The 17709-nt window shown below is 34.5% G+C and overlaps 1 long non-coding RNA gene across 2 annotated transcripts in view; it reads left to right on the top strand.

The window, feature by feature from the left end:
- The first annotated feature begins 350 nt into the window (after positions 1–350).
- LOC114284064 (uncharacterized) overlaps positions 351–17709 on the top strand; it is a 35362-nt gene continuing 18003 nt past the window's right edge. The window contains exons 1-3 of one of the 2 annotated variants that reach the window (XR_014343923.1): positions 351–1710; positions 2423–2537; positions 8372–8683. This is a non-coding gene — a long non-coding RNA (uncharacterized LOC114284064). Of the gene's footprint in view, positions 1711–2422; positions 2538–8371; positions 8684–17709 lie in introns of those variants that run through there. The other variant, XR_003636767.2, reaches the window with a different exon arrangement.

Below are 17709 nucleotides of genomic sequence, written 5' to 3'. Positions count from 1 at the left end.
ATTTTGAATTGGGAGTTGTGCAGCCGTAATTGTTGACTTTTGGTGAATAGTGTTAACTTTTTAACTTTTTGAGTAATTTTTGACTTTTTGATTTTTTTGAAAGTACCCAAACTTGGCCTTAGTATACTCCAAACCAAGCCTAAATAAGATGTGACTTTTTGACTCTTTAACTTTTTTAGGTTAGGACAAACAAAGCCTTAATGAGATATGGATTGAATATTCATACTCCCCGTGGAGTCTGGATCCTCTGGTCTGCCGTGGTTTCCTGTGGCGGTTCCTCCAGCGGAGCAAAACGACGGCGTTTTGATCCCTTCTTATTTATTTATTTATTTTTTCCCTCCTTTCTTCTTCAGCCTCTTTTTCGTTTGCCTTTTGTTGTGAACCCTAAACCCTCTTTGATCAGTGGGTGCCTGCTACTCTGCTGCTGCCTACCCTGAATTCGTGGAAGATTCCCAAAAGCGAGGTTTGTGTTTGGATGTCATGGCAACAATGGCGATTCTCTTAGGACCAGGGAAAAGGAAGGCAAGAAGAAACGGAGGTAGAAGTGAAATTTCAGAGTCATCAAGTTCATCATTCCCTCATGTTCAATCTGTTTGTTTCCGCGGAAAGCGCGTAGGAAACAATATGATCGAATGGTTACACTTCACAATGGCAGGCAAGACGAAGAAGAAGAAGAAGAAGAAGAAGAAGAAGAAGGAGGAGGAGGAGGAGGAGGCGGAGGAAGAGAGGAGAAGACGATGCCGAAGAGGACAAGTTAATCTTGTTTTTCACCATAATCATCGCCACAAGGGAGAGGGAGAGCATTCACGGATTCTATCTCCAATCCAGATCCAGCCGCCAGACTCCTCCTCCGATGCCTCCTCGGCTGCCCTGGGCTCCATCATCTACCGTATTGGCGGTCGTCGTTTTCGAAACTGTGGTCATGACGATGATCACACTCGCCAAGTCCATTATTTTGATGCTAATCGTCCCACGGAGGGCTGGAAGGAAGCTTCTCCCATGATTAATCCCAGATCAGAAGCTAAAGTTGTGGCTCTCCATGGCAAGTTATACGTCTTTGGCGGCGGCGGCTCGGATTGTGGTGGTGATTGGGCTGAGGTTTTTGAGCCATGTGGGGCCTGATGATGATGGGGGTGGTCAGGGGGGTCAATGGACAGCTCTACCTTCACCCCCATCTCTTCCTACTCATGGTTATGGTTGTTTAATTTGCTGTAGCTCGTAGAGCTTCCAACAAGATTGTGGTGGGATTACAGATTGTGCTGGGATTACGGCAATCTGTTGTTACTTATGAGTATGATGTTGCACATAATTCCTGGTTAGATTTCAAGTTAAATCCTTCTCTGTTCACGTTAAGCCAACCAGTAGTAGCTGGCAATACGCTGTACTGGGTCGATCATGAGCTAAATGCATACAATCTTGACAACAAAATGCTCTACTCAGGACCCATAGAAGATCTGCAGATTGAGCACCATCTCAGGTGTGGTGATTATCTTTTTACATCATCCTTGCTTCATCTAGCTGAAGATCGTTTCTGTTTGCTTTGGGTTGACCCTGATGGCTCACTATCCCGCCTTCATTGCACCATACTGCAAGTCTCTAAAGGCACCGATATAAACGGCAAAGGTTGTCTCAGTGCTTCTGTTTTGTCCTGCCACTCTTTTATTCTTGAATTTCCATTGGACTTTCTTGACGGCCTGCTGATGTAATGCTGTAAGTATATCACTCGTTTCTTGGCCTATGGATTATTTCATGGAATATAGCTTACGTTATCATGTAACTTTGATGATTTCTAAATCTGATGCTTAGATTATGTAAAATGTCTCACATATCCTCTAATTATAAGCCTTGTTTTCTCTGACTGGATCAAACAACAGTCATGTAGAATACTTGCAACTGCACACACATAACATACACCATTTGTACATGTATTTGTATGTATGCGTATGCACATTTTAGGAATCTCATGCTTAGATTATGTGATCTTTGGTCATTTAAGCATATTGAAATTGTTATCTTTTCTCAAAATGTAGCAAGATTTGTCTTAAGAGGTTAAAATATTGTTAGTGATGCCTAACGAACTGTTTGTGAACTACACCTAAATCCTAAACCCTAAGCCCTCCTGTCCTGTGCTAGCAAAGTGCCTACTATTTTTTGGATCACGTTGTTCCGGCCACCCCAAACATACTCACATTATACTTCGTTGGGGAACAGTGGTACTCGCTTGGCATGGTGCTTAACAGAGGAAGAGCTTTCTTTTAGTCTCTCCAACAAAAGTTTTTGACCTCTCTTCAAATTCTCCTTAAGTGTTCACTATCTACATTCTGGTGACTCCATAATCAGAAAGAAAGTTATCAAGAAAGTTGTACTAATAATTTTTTCTTTTTTTGCTTGCCTATAATTGGTTTGACATTCATGATCACAGTGACGAAGAGAGATTATTATAATTGGTTGATTACCATTTCATCTATGATGGAAAAACTGGTAGATTTCTTCGCCAGTGCTATGTTCAGTTTGAGACTAGGGAAATAGGAGTGCAGGTAAATCTGCTCCCTTTCTTCTTCTTTTTTTTTTTGTTGGTTGGATGTTGTGGTTAATATCTGATGCATCAATCTTTTGGATGTTGGGAAGTGGCATGTTGTTAGTTGATTAGTTGTTTGATTGTTAGAATGTATTATGAAGTATATCATCTATTTGGTTCTGTAATTGTTAATTTATCTATTATCTTCTTAGGGCTCACACTCCCAGTAGTTTTATGTGCAAATATCATGTCTTATCCTTAAGAGGTTTAATTGTGTAGACCATATACAATCAATTAGAACACATCATATATAGAAAACATAACTTTTATTATTGAGTATAGGAATATAGGTCTGCTTGTGATACGTGGCACCCCTTAGCCGTGTGTCACTGGCCGATTCTTTCGAGCATGCAGTAGAATAACTTTTTGCTTGTGTGCCACTTGAACTCCACCAAACTTAAGCCTGACTAACTCTCATCTTGACCATCGAGGGTTACCCGTCTTGTCGAATATAGGCCCCATTCTTTGTCAACTGAGAGCAACTCCACAAAGGAAGCTTCAGCTTTGAGTGCCACAAGTAGATATGACATCTCAAGTGCACCAAGCGTGGCTCATGTCGCTTCATTGCACCAAGCATTCCCATGATCAAGGCGCTTGCCCGATCAAGGCGCTTGTTAGTCAAAGCATTCCATGCCAGCATTGCCCGCAACTGACCCAACACCATGTTGCCTAACTGTGCATTGATGTAGCACCCTCAACCTAACTGATAAGCTATCTCGCTTCTTTTTAGGGTTTCTCATTGCGTTCATCTCGGATACCCACAGATGACTGAGGTCTCATGCACGGCCAAAACTTGAAAACTGAAATGAATGGCTAGATGCACTCAAGATTTGATCTCACAACAAAACTTTAAGCACACCATTGATCTACTTTTGATCGAAAAAATCTAGGACCATTGTCTGGTCTCTTAGATTTTCCTTAACAAAATATATATTGGTAATTCAACTTTGCAAGTTGAACCACTACACTACCAATCACTACAGTGGTGTGCTCTTCTGTGAATGCCTCAGCGGCAACCATCATGCTAGTTCAGAGATCACCCCTGATGTAGATCACTCTATGTTGACGACAACCTGGTTCCCATTCACCGAGATCACTCACAGAGTCTACACTGGTAGCTTTAGGGTCCACAATCCAAGCCCATGACTTTCTTTCTTTGGAAAATTTTCTATATCACTTACTTTTTATCATAGTTTTTTAGATGGGTATAGCACTATGTAATGGTGGCTTGGTGCTTTGGGTTAGTGATCCATGGGGTTGAAGAAGGTAGATTTTTGCTGGTCAGTAGTTGGTGTTTGTTAAACAATAGTTGTGTGTGCAAAATATGGGGGTGGTGGCCGATGGTGAATTTGGAGATGTGGCTAGTGATTATGTAAGGAAGATGGACGGTAGGTTTGGGATTGCAAAGGTTCATGATAAGGTTTTGTGGGCATTTGTTGTTTAGAAATTGATTGTTTGGATGCAAAGATAAAGATAATTTGTGTTTGTTTTGTCACGGATAGTGTCGTGGAAATTTGATTTTGTAAAGTGACGCAAGTATAATTGCACATCACTTTTAATCTCAATTAACACAACTCAAATAGGGAAGGTGATGCTGGATGTTCATGGATTCTCTTGTAGACTTTATTTACAGTTTTATGATTTTATTTGTCTTTAATACTTTATATATTTATTTATAGTTCATTTAAACCTTAATATATTTAATTTATTTATTTATTAAGGGGTTCTAGTTACCAAATAATATATTATGATTTAGTTTCCTATTTTGAATTAGGGTTTCCTGCATTGCTTATATATATGGTTTTACGTAATATGTTTAGGTTAGCTTTAAATTATTGATATTAGTAGAGTTTTAAGTATCAACCATTATGTATGGTATTGACTTCATTGTAACGGGATTTTGGCATTTCGATACTATTATTCACTTATATATCAGTTTTACTATCTGTTGCTCTTTGATATAGACCAATAGATGATTGTATTATTGATATCGATATATATCCTGATACCATTATTATATGATATTGAGTAAAAGGTTGTGGCTGTTTGTGAGATTATTACGATTTTGACCCTTGTGTTCTTTTTCTTCTCTTTTGATTCTTTTTAAAAGTTTGATATTCTCTTTAGATTAATTCTCCATAAATTTTGGTTTTGGAATAAGTTAGATTGCTGAACGCAGTGTTTTTAAAGGCTGAAGGCGCACTAAGGCGCTGAAGGTCTCTCGGGGCCTAGGCGCAAGGCGAGGCGCGGGCTTTATTGAAGTAAGGCGCACAGTCTTCGTAAAAAATAGAAAAATTAATATAGACTAATCATTCATAGTACTAAGACAATTTTTTACATACTAGTACTTACTACACAACACAAAAAATAAATAACAGAAAAAAAACAATTTCAGTATAATGATTATTACATAAATAAATAAAAAATAACAATTTCATACATACAATTTCAGTATAATGTTTAAATTAAATAACAATTTCAGTATAATTAATTAATTCATACATACATAAATAAAAAAAATAGATACATAAATTAATTAATTATTATGATTATTACATACATAAATAAATAAATTAATTAATTCATACATACATAAATAAAAAAATAATTAATTCACAAATAAAAATTATTATGATTATATGATTATATAATTAATTCAAAAAATAAAAATAATTAATTCATAAATTAATTATTATGATTATAACAATTTCAATATAATGTTTAAATTAAATAACAATTTCAGTATAATCATAATGAATGTAATGTATCTATTTTTTTTTATTTATGTATGTATGAATTAATTAATTAATTTATTTATGTATGTAATAATCATAATGAATGTAATGTAATGTATGTATAATCATAATGAATGTAATGTATGTATGAATTAATTAATTAATTAATTAATTTATGTAATGTATCTAATTTATTTATTTCAGTATAATCTATTTATGTATGAATTAATTAATTAATTTAATTTAATTCATGTATGTCATTTTTTTTTTTTTTTTAATAGAGACAGAGTCAAAACAAAGGAAAAAAAATAAAAACAAAAAATAGAACAGAGCTAACTAGCAGAATAAGAGGGGAAGAAAAAAAAAGAAAAAGAAAAACAAACAAACAGAGCTTCGATTTGACAGAGAAGAGCCCAGTCGGAAGAAGAAGAGGAGCCCAACGAGCGAAGCAGAAGAAGAAAAAAAAAAAAGAAAAAAAAAAAAACGATCGAGGTTCGAAGAAGGAGTCGAAGGAGGTTCGACAGAGGTTCGCGAAGAAGAAGAAGAAGAGGAGGAGTACCTGGTTCGAGAGAGAGAGACAAGCCCAGTCGGAAGGAGTCGAAGGAGCTTCGTCGAAGGAGAACACAGATTAGGGCTTCGATCAAGTTCGATTTGAGTTCTCTTCTCTTTTCAGATGTATTGTATTGCATCTGAGTTGTAATCATATGTGTTGGAGGCAAGAGCTTCACAATTTTCAGCCGTCAGATATGAATTAAGCACAAACCGAAGAAGCCCGACTAGGCGCGCGACTTGCGCCTCTCTGCGCCTCTTCCAGGCGCACCCAAGGCGCGCGACTGTTATACCTCGCCTCGCCTTGGCCTCCTCAAGTCGCGCCAGCTGCGCCTCGCCTCGCCTGGCGCCTAGGCACGCCTTTGACAACACTGGCTGAACGGATTTCTTAATAGCTGTTCGGCATCAATTGGTATCAGAGCCCAATTTTGATCCACTTTGCTCTGTTCAATTGGTGTGATTTGTCTTCTTTACATGACCTCATCAATTCGAACCAAAATCATTATTTAAAAAATAAAATAATATATTTTCTCCCATTAGCTATGTTTGTCCACCAATGTCGAGTTATACTCTAAATTTGAGATCCCTATCGTGAACACCATTAGATGAAGAAAGATATGAAAGAGATGAATAAATGACTTAGATGAAAGCAATTTTGAACAAATTCTCAGTCCATTTTTTGGGAAAAACTTTTGCAATTCCTGAAGGGTGTTGTGACGATCAAGTGGAAGTTAATTTTGAATAAATTGTTAGTATTTATTTATTTATTTATTTTTGTTTGTGTGTGGAGAAACTTTAGAAATTATTCAAGGAAATTGTGACGATCAAGTGGACGTTGTTGATCAAGCAGTTTCTAAGTATGATGAACCTAATATTATTTTGGAAAAACTTTCAAAAGTCTAAGATGTTAAGGTTGAAATGGAAGAAAATGTCATGTAGAATATGATATGAATTTACCAAAAGAAGAGCTTCCTCGTAAACAACCACCAATTGTTTTTTTGATCAACCTAGATCGGATTGATTTTTTTGGCATTGAAACTTTCCTTTTGTCTATTCAATCTTAATGACTTAGAATTTTTTTAAAAAAAAGTCTGTGCATTAATTAATTGAGCAATATTTGGATTGGGTTGCTGTGTAAACTTCTGTTTGAAAATGGTCCGATTTTGTATTTTTTAAAAATGGTTTCCTATCTCAGAAAATTATTTAATTTTTATGTCAGTTCCATATGAGCCTAGCATGTTGTGTTAAAATTTCAGAATAAAGGACAATTATTTATTTTCTGAAAATTCATGGATTGAACAGCGTTCAGTTGAGTTTATAGCATAATTTGATGTTGAGTTTTGGATGTTTAGACCATGACTTGAGATAAGTTTGTTGGGTCTACTTTGATATAAAATTTGGTTATGTTTGGCTTGTGAGTGAGAATTTAATTTAAGCCCCATTACTTAAAATCAATTTAATTTGAATTTGTTTATTTCTCTTGTTTGACTGTTTGTCCATTTAATTATGTGATTGGTAAGTTGAATTTATTGTGCGTTCGTGAAAAATTATATATTTTTGTAGTGAATAAAAGGGGGTATATTTTTGTAGTAAGCAAGAGATTTTATTTTGTGGTGTATAAAAATATTATATTTTATGATGAGATAAAATTATATCATTTTTTAATTTGTGATATAAATTTTATGATATTATTACAAATATGTTTCTATATGGGGGCATCTTGTCTCCAGTCCACAAAGTGAATTGGATGATGCTGTTGGGCCCGCGGGGCTCACCACGGGTCTTGTTTCGATAATCCAAGCTGTTCAATGTGTAGAGTTCGTCGAGTACTTTATCCTTATAAAAATTCACATTGATCGGATATCGATAGCTATTTGATTGGATCAGATTTTTGTCAACAATTTATTTTGAAAATTATATTTACTGTTGATAGAAATTTGATCCGATCAAGTAGTTATCAATATTTGATCAATGTGATTTTTTATAAGGATAAAGTACTCAACGAGTTCTACACATTGAATGGTTCAGATTATCAAAATAGGGCCTGTGGTGGGCCTCCATGGGCCCAATAACACGCTCCAGTCCAACCACGGACTAGAGAGAAGCCTAGCCCTTTATATATTTATATATAATTTTTGGAGAAAGAGAACAACCCACATGGGGTTGTCTCCTCCCATCCCTCCTCATTTCCCTTTTTCCCATCCTTTATGGCCCTGTTTGGTACAACTTTTTTTCAGCTTATTTCACCTTTCAGCTTAATTTAAGCTATTTTGATATGTTTGGTTTAGCTTAACAATGCAGCTTATAACTTTTTGTAAGTCAGAAATCAACTTATTCTTTGAGTGGAGCAGGAGAAGCTTATTTTATAAGTCAGAAATCAGCTTATGTTCATAGTTATAAGCTATAAGCTGTTAAGGTATAAGCTATAAGCACTTTCCCACAGCTCTACCAAACAGGGCCTATCTTCACTTTCCCAACTTTTCATTTCTTTGACTTCTTGATCCGGCAGAGAAGAGAGGAGAGGCTCTGCCTCTCTCTCAAACATTTGAACAAATGATTTGGTTCACATTTTGAAAGATCGGAGCTAGATTGGGTTAGATTTGGGAAAAGTTTTGTAAATGAAAGTCGGAGAGCTTGTTATACTTTTTGCAATGATAGTCTCAGATCAAAAATCCGACGAGGTTACATCCTAGATCAGCTCCTCTTCATTATTTGAGGTAGGGACTTTCTTCATGTTATTTCTGTAAATCCATGTTAGGGATAGTTTGAGAAAATATATCATTATAGGCATAGTTGTCAAATCGGGATTCGTATCGTGAATCGAAATGGTCTCGTACTGAATCGCGAATCGAATCGTGAATCGTAAAGATTCGGTCACTTCTTCTAAATTATTTAAAGACATATATTTACACATTTAAAAGTTAAATATAACTTATGAATATAAAATATTTAGACTTAAATCAATAAAAATGTTATTTTGAATGATAATCACGTAGTTTAATAAATAAGAAGTTAACAAACATTCTTATGTCACCATCTTACCTTTTTTTCTTTTTTAGATATTTCTTATCAACCATTCTTAATAAAAATAATAACCAAATAGACAAACTATCAATTTCTAAAGTAACAATAATTAACAACGATATTGATATTTGGACAATAAGCATACATACTTTTCTGAGTAACAGTGAGCAAATAATAAGAAAGAATCATTTAAAATCTTTTTTTTTAAAGCCTAAAATATTTTAAAGAGTATAACTGACCTCATACATGTAATATTTAATTTAATAAAATAGCAATAGATAATTCATAGTGTAATTTTAATCTTAAACATCTTTAGAAGACATTCCGATTTTTTAAAGGAAAAAAAAATGAGAAGAAAAGGTTAAAAATATGTTGGGTCTGACTAAATCTAATTGGATTCTATTAAAAACTTCATGATCACCAAAATAACACCAAATCATGTATATATGCTGGTTATTTTGGTATTAAACGCTATTAGAAGTTGTATTATGTCATTTTTACTAAAAAGATGGAGGAAAAATTGAGTCAAAAATATGTCGGACACAATAATTTTAAAAATTGCATGAATCGTAAAAAGTGAATCGAATCGTGAATCGTGCGATTCACTAGAGACTCACTTCCAAATAGATTCACCCTTAGATTCGTATCGATTTTGCAAAAATTGCGAATCGAATCGTGAATCAAAATCGCGAATCGTAAGATTCTGATAACAGAGATTATAGGAGGTATTACATATACATTATTCTCAGATTTTTGTTTGGATAATTTTTGGAAGAAAATTATGTTGAAATGTTGAGAATGTTGGTATTTTGAAATTGATTTGGAAAAGTCGTCTTGTGGTGGTAATTTTTGTTAAAAAATCCGAATACAAATTTAATAATTGTATGCTTTGTATCTACATCATATTATGATTAGATAATTTATTTTGAGAAAAATAATGTTGAAATATTCTCTCATCTTTGATTTTTGAATTTACTTTTGAGAAAAATAAATTGATGTTGATGAATATTGTGTAAATTGTTTAGTTGGAATTATAGAGTTGGTTTTGGATAAAAACTCTAAAATTGTTGTATTCATGATATTTTATGAATGGTGATATATTGATGATTAAATTTTGTTCACTTTTGTGAAATGAAAATATGAAATGTGGACTTTTGAACTCCCAATCTTGGAAAGGTTACTCTTCGGCATATTTCATGATTTTTGATGTAAATATCATGTAATTAGTTAATTTTAGAAAAGTTGTGAAATTATTATTTGTAGAGAATTTAGGAAAAATTAACTATTTAAGTAGCTTGGTATGAAATATGGTTATGTTTGAAAGATAAGACATGTGAAGTTATGTTTGGTATTATTGATTTGGCAAATTTTGAATATAATGAACTTACTAATTTGGTGGATTAAATTAGTTTGGTTAATATTTTATATCATTAGTAATTAAAAGTGTGTTATTGGGTTTATTTTCTAACTTTTAATATTATGAGATTAAAAATGGTAATGTTGACCAAATATGAGATTGGAGAAAATAAGTGAGATTAAGGCCTCGTTTGGGGACTACATATTTTAGCCAAAAAGTCAAAAAGTCATTATAAGTTGTTTCATGAAACAAAGTTGAACTAAGATTATTAGTTAAGTTGATATGATTTGGTATTTGGTCATTAGTTTCACTAGTTGAGTTATGTTATTATAAAAATTTTATACCTCAAATTGATATATGAGATATTTGATTTGTAAATTGAGAGTTTGGTTAAATTGGGGGTTGGTTACCTATAATCTGGCTATTAAATTTATTTTCTGTATAAAAAAATTGCATGTGGGTATCTGAAAGTGAGAAAGCCCCATTCTGTGAAAAGTCCTAAATGTTAATGTTTTGAGAGTTGTTGGATCATTGGGAAAAGATTTTGTTTGGTTTTAGAATTGAGGATTTGATTGGAAAACACATATGAAACATTTGGAATATGGGGTATTGGTTACTCTTTGAAATGTTGAGTTTGATTATATAAGTTTTGAAAATTTGTCTTTAAAATGTGGAATATGGATTGTTTCCAAGTGTTGGGAATCATGGGGTATTCCAAGTTATGGTTGTATGTTGGATTGTATATTCATATTATCTTTTAATTAATGTATTAGAGATAATTGTTTTGGCTATTGGTGGAGGATAGTATTGATTGTTGTAGAACTTGCATGAGACCCAAGTTGATTGAAACTAATTCACTCAAGCATTGCATCTATTCAAATGTTTTATACTCATGCATTGAAATGTTTATTTTGAGAAAAATGGGTGAATACCATGGTGAATCTGGGTAAGGGGGTGTGGGTTGTGGTACTTAAGGTGGTTTGTGTGTCCATGGTGAAAGTCTAGCAAACCGCACGGTTAGGTGCCGATCCTTCCAGATGGTACCGGTAAAATGGCTTTTGGTAGTGCTTGTATTGCCTACTTGCAAACACGTACTTAGGGATTCCCAGTGTGTGTATTTACCGCCTATTTTCTGCTTTGAAGAAAAGACATGCATATAACTCGTATTATAAACTTTGGCATCGCATTCATTTTGAAAAGGATGACTTGTTGACATTGAAGCATGTTAATTTATTTAAGTTGAATAGTTTTTGTTAATTAAATAAATTGGATTTAAGGGATTAGCTAATAAAATCGTAAGGTTATGTCATGATAAGACTATATATATATGTATAGTATGACTATATCACTGTACCTTCATGTCTTTTAACGTTATAATATGAGATTGCTTGGTGAGCTAGTAATTTGCTCACCCTCTGCTTGTACACGTGTACAAGGAATGCTTGTCGGATTTGAAGACCAAAAACAGCTAGTTTTACCGTTTCATAGGTGTAATGTAGTGATGAATTGTAATACTTCATTTGTTTATTTGGTTGAGTACCGTTCTTTGTAAGGAGCAGTGCCCTCTCATTTTATGTAGGCTTGGGGGCATTCCATTTGTGATGATTATATAATATTGTGTAAAAATATAGGTATTATTGATTGATATTTCTGTGTTTATTACAAGGAGATGTGGACTCTCTTTTATAGAGAGGAAAAGATACATAGGGTGGCATAAAGCAAATGATAATTATTAAAGCTAACATAATGCTGTACTAAACATAATGATAACACTAGCAATACTAACATAGAATACTAACATCACTAATACTAACATCACTAACATATAATACAAACATATTTTAACAGCCCCCCGCAAACTCAAGGAGGATAGAAACTAACCAACTTGAGTTTGGAGAGAGGAACAAAATAATAAAATACATAAAAATAAAAGAGGATAGGAGACACTGTATGGTCGTGTCAGACCATTGCGCGAGCAGAGATAAGTGTGCTGAAGGCGGAAAATAAGGAACTGAAGCGGAAGGCCACCGTAATGTTCCGATTTGGAGGTCCGCCATATGCTGCAGTGGAGGAGCAGGGAGTAGTGATCGTGCCCAGTGGAGTGGTAAACACGGAGGCAACACCGTCAAGGACCGCCCAGGACGGAGGCAAGAAGAAAAGACCGGCGGCAGAGTAGGTCGGTGGGTGGCCGTCTGCAGAAAAGAACACAAATCTGTTGTTGTTGGGATGGTGATCTTGTGTGGTTTTTTTTTTTTTTTTTTTTTTTTTTTTTTTTTGGTGGTTGTGGAGTAAAATGTGGATCGGGGTGAACCCCTGAGAGGAATAAAATATGATTTGTTGTGCAAATTGGTAAATGGTTTTTTTTTTTTTTTTTTTTTTTTTTTGTTTTTTGTGGAATATAAAAAAAGTAATAATAAGATAATGTAAAAAGGGTGATGCTCACTAACGAGTGGTATAATAATGAAATATTGATGGAAAAAGAAAGATAGAAAAAAAATAAATAAATAAAATAAAAGAAAATAAAAGCAGGGAGAGGAGAAATATATTATAATAAAAAATAGTGAAATAAAAGAAGAGTGGTGTTTGGTCAGACATGGGGGTGATCAAAGAGAATAAAAAAAAAATAGAGGGTGAGGAACATGAGGATATGAGATAAAGACGAGAAAAAGTAAAAAAATAAATAAAGAAAAGAAAAAGTAGATCGGCTTAGAATTCATTACTGAATTTGAAGAGAATAAAAAAATAAAGGGTTTGGAATTTTTATTTATTTATTTATTTATTTATTTTTTTTAAGAATAATAATAATAATAATAATAATAATAATAAAAATAATAAAATAAGTGATAAAGAAAAGAATAATGGTGGATATGATTAAAGGGGGCTGGTGGATGTTACTGCTCTCTCACCATCAGACCCAAAACCAGCCCATGGTTTTTTAAAAACAATGAACGGCAACCACAATTTCAAAAAACAAGCCACGTGAGAAAGTTGTTCCTGTCTTCCCCATATATCTACAGCTAGACCTGGGAGAAAAGCTGCACCAATAAAAAACTCACCACGCCATGTTCAGTGGGTTTAAACTGTAAAAATGTATTGTTGATAAGATTAGGATACTGTTCATAACCCATGAATCCACAGGCACTAGTTGTCCAGAAAAGAACTTCAGGAATGCCCAATTCTTCAGCAGCATCCACAGTGAAGCTCATAGCCCCATCGGAGACTATGCAAGTCACCGGCGGGACGTTCGACGAAGCAGTGTCGTTTAGCTTCGAAAGAAGGTCTTTAAAAGGAGCCAAGCAGTGTTTCCTGGTGGACTCGCACAGTGATGGGATGTCTTGGGTTGCATCGGCATCGGACTCGGGGAGCCCATCGGGTATGGTTTCGAACCGGAAGGAAGAGAGCCCGTTGAGGGAGTCGGGGCCCCGAGATTTGAGGAGGCGTTTGTGGTTGAACTCAGTGTTGACAAAGGTGATGTGAAAGCCTCTTTGCTGGAGGAGTTTGGAGAGCTTGAGCATGGGGTTGATTTGGAATATATTTGACTTTGCCGAAAATGTGCTGCCCAAAATTGTTGGTTGTCTCTCTGATGGAGTTGGATGAATGTGAGGAGACTACACTGCATGATGTTAACATTGAGGACGAGATGCGTCGGAAACAGCAACAGGCCCAAGAGGCATACGATGAGGATGATGATATGCATGGTGCTTGAGTCGGAGGATGGAAGCTTGACCAAGGTAGCTTGAATTGCGAATGGAACAGTTGGCTGTGGAAGGTATGTGTAGAAAATAAACGGAATAGGTTGAGGTCCGGCGGACGGCTAAGGTGAGGTTGCCGCCCGCCGGTGAAGCGAAAATTCTAAGTTCTAAACCTGCTCTGATACCATGTAAAAATATAGGTATTATTGATTGATATTTCTGTGTTTATTACAAGGAGATGTGGACTCTCTTTTATAGAGAGGAAAAGATACATAGGGTGGCATAAAGCAAATGATAATTATTAAAGCTAACATAATGCTGTACTAAACATAATGATAACACTAGCAATACTAACATAGAATACTAACATCACTAATACTAACATCACTAACATATAATACAAACATATTTTAACATATTGATTGAAATACATGGAGAGTGAGTTTATGGTTTCATCCATGGTATTTTCTTATATAGACTTGTGAAAAGAAAATGGATTTGAAAAAGATTTTTATAATTAATTGAATGAGAATGAGGTTTTTTTTAAAAACCTCACGTTTTGGTTAGTTAGTTTCCGCCTAATTAATCTTTGAAAAATTGGGGCATTTCACAATCTGTATTTGATGGACCTCATCAACATCTGACCTTAGGAATTACTTGGAGCAAAAAGAAAATCTAGCAATTGACCTATTTGAAATATTTGATTTGTTGGCATGGACAAATTCAGTATTTCAATGGGAACTCGAGGATGAAAAAGAAGAGAAGAGAAGAAGAAAAAGTAGGAGGAAGGAAAAGGGCCACAAGACAACACTAACACAAAATTACCATAGCCTTATATACTCAATATTAATAATCCAAAGCTAACTATTACAATGCAAATCCCTAAATATATAGGCTAGAAACCCTAATTGAAAATAGGAAACTAACTTGTCATATTATTTGGAGACTTAATCCCTAGTAGAATAAGAAATTAAATATAAAAATATAAATAAAACAAATAAGCGTAAATATTAAAAATAAACATAAACTTGATTAAAAATATTGCGCACATGTTCTGCATTAAGAAATCTATTTAACTATCTAACTGATCCCAAGGGCCACTGCCGTAGTCTCACAAATTATAAAATCTATGTCGTGTTCATACGTTTCACATCACTCACTTATCCTTTTGACCAAGTCAAGGATGAATTGACCTCCATGGACCAACTCTATGAAAGGTGGTCTCCACCTCCACACAAGGCACCTCAAGGAAAGCTCCTCTACACACTAGAGTGCAACCTCCATCTCCATGGCATGTCTAGAGGCTCCTCCTCCGCTGCCACTCTCTCTCAAAGTCTAAGGCTACATCATTTCTCTCCTTCTCCGTGTCTAGTGCTCTTGTGCCATCTTTGTGCCTAATTACTAGAGGTACTTTTGACTGCTCACATATACAAGATCACCCTCATGGTATTGGATACCAATATTGTTGTTATGCCTTTCTTCTATCTATTTTGTCATTTTTCTTAATTAACCATTCACTTGGTTGAATGTTGACGTGTTAGAAGGGAAAAGTGTATATGATTTAGGGTATTACCTTGCCCGTGTCAACGTCATGTATTGGCTGCCACCTTTTAGTAGCAACAATACAAATTTAGTCCATTTAGGATTTGTGATTTAATATATGACATGACTCAAGGATTCAGGTAGCCGTCCCCACTTAATTGGGCCATAAGGCTTAGTTTGGTTTGTATGTCTCAACGATTCATATGGTTGTGGGCACTTTCTCTCTTAGACAGGCATTTGGAAAAGCAAGGCCCACCCCTCCTATGGTTGCTTTTGTGCTTGAACTGATGCACATTATAGCCATTTAATTATTGACAATCTTAGGAAGAGATGCAAAGTGATTTTTGATTGGTCCTATGGATGCTGAATTATAGAGTTTAATTTGCTTAGTTTTTGGCATTAAATGGGTAATGCTGTTTTTAATGATTGAGCTTTCTGCCTGTTGGTCTTCTTATTGTTCAAAAAAGATGGAGAAAATTGTGTGGCAGTCTTCAACTATTTATGTTTTGTGGAGACTTTGAATGGAATGTAATAGGGAGATCTTTTAATTGTATTGAGTTACCCATTTATAGCTTGAAATTTTGTTTCTTCTTATTACTTTTATTAATGAGAGTGAATTGTCATTTCTCCATTTTGTTTTTTGTGCATTTCATAGGAAATTTGGGATGGAATGGATTTTTGGACACATGGATTTTTGTTTTTTGAGTGTACATGGTTTGCTCCTTTTTTGGCAGTTTTTGATAAAAATATAGCAATTGTTGCTAGACATTAAGATATTAGTTTAAGCTTCAGAATATTGTGACAGTGCACTCAAGTTATATATTCTTTTTGCTCCTTCCCTCTCCTCCCAATCATTGTGATGAGTTATAAAAGCAGATAATATTGAGTGATCACAAAAAGACAAAAATGGAACAAAGAAAAGTGATATATTTTTGGTGTGGGTATTATCTTAGCATCCTATGTATTGTTTTGTTTTTCTAATTGAATTGGATGGTCTTGAATTGTGTTATTGAATTGTCTTATTTTCTTGTAGTCAACTATTTTGCTCTCAACTATTAAGCATAACCTACATTCAATTTTACACAGAACTTGCATATGGGAATGGGTAGATTGTAATTACTTTTGGGACAACTTGACAATAACCCCCATCTATGAAGCATGGGTGCGGGTATGGATACTGGTACAGGCATGTCAAAATGGAAAAACTTGAAAAAAATAGGATATGGGTACAACTAGGGTATGCTAATAATTTTATTTTAAATTTATAGTTTGAGATTCAACCTATAAATCAAAGTTCAATACCAAAGCTAAAGGAAAAATTACAAAGCTAAAAGACAAATCATAATTCAATGATACTGAGACTAAAGCAAATTAAATAGGAGAAATTACAAAACAGAGTTCATTTTAAAAGCAAATTAAGCAAAAATAAAAGAAAACCCCTTGAAGTTTGGAAACTTGAAACTTCAATTTTTAATTCCATCGACTTTATCATTGTATAACACATCTTTCATCTCTAGCTCATCAAATCCTATAACTCTTTGTATTGTTCAACTCAATAAAACCAAACAAAGAGAAAAAATTCTGCAGAAGACTAGAACAAACGAGAGAGAAGAAAGGAGGAGGGAGGAAAGGAAGAACAGAAAGGAGAAAGAAGAGAGAATGGAAACTTTAGCTCAAATTCAACCTAGAAAGTGTTCCAAAGTAAGATTTCAATCCCAAATCTTGTAGTAAACCCTCCTAGCATCTAAGATTGAGAAAAAGTTGGGGTCAATTTAAATTAATAAGGAAGAAATGAGGGAACGAATGAAAAAAGTTGGGCTAGGTTGAAGAGCTAGATAGGAAACATAGGAATTCATCATTTTGGTTAAGTTTTTGATGTCCTTGATGCATATAAGCTTTCATCTTCACATGTTCCTTTGATTTTCAAGAGTTTTGTATATTCAAATTCATGTTTTGAAGGAGAGAAAAGGAGAAGTTAGAAAAAGAGTTGAAACGAAACTAGACTTGTGGATTTCTTAATAAAAATCATGTTCATGAAACTTTAAGTTCAATGCATAAACATGTTTTCCCATGAATCATGCATCATTTATCTATATTATTGTACCTTAGAAACCATGTTTTGAGGTTTGGCAATGAAGAAAATCAAGTTAGGAAGCCCAAAAACCCAAAGAACAACTTCCGCCTTGACTTCTGATTGTTGGGCATTTGAGCTGCCATCATTGGGCGCACGAG

This window comes from Camellia sinensis, chromosome 11, assembly GCF_055761805.1.
Source record: "Camellia sinensis isolate YWXY chromosome 11, ASM5576180v1, whole genome shotgun sequence".
Classification (NCBI taxonomy): Eukaryota; Viridiplantae; Streptophyta; class Magnoliopsida; order Ericales; family Theaceae; genus Camellia; species Camellia sinensis.
This window is presented reverse-complemented; position numbering and strand designations above follow the sequence as displayed.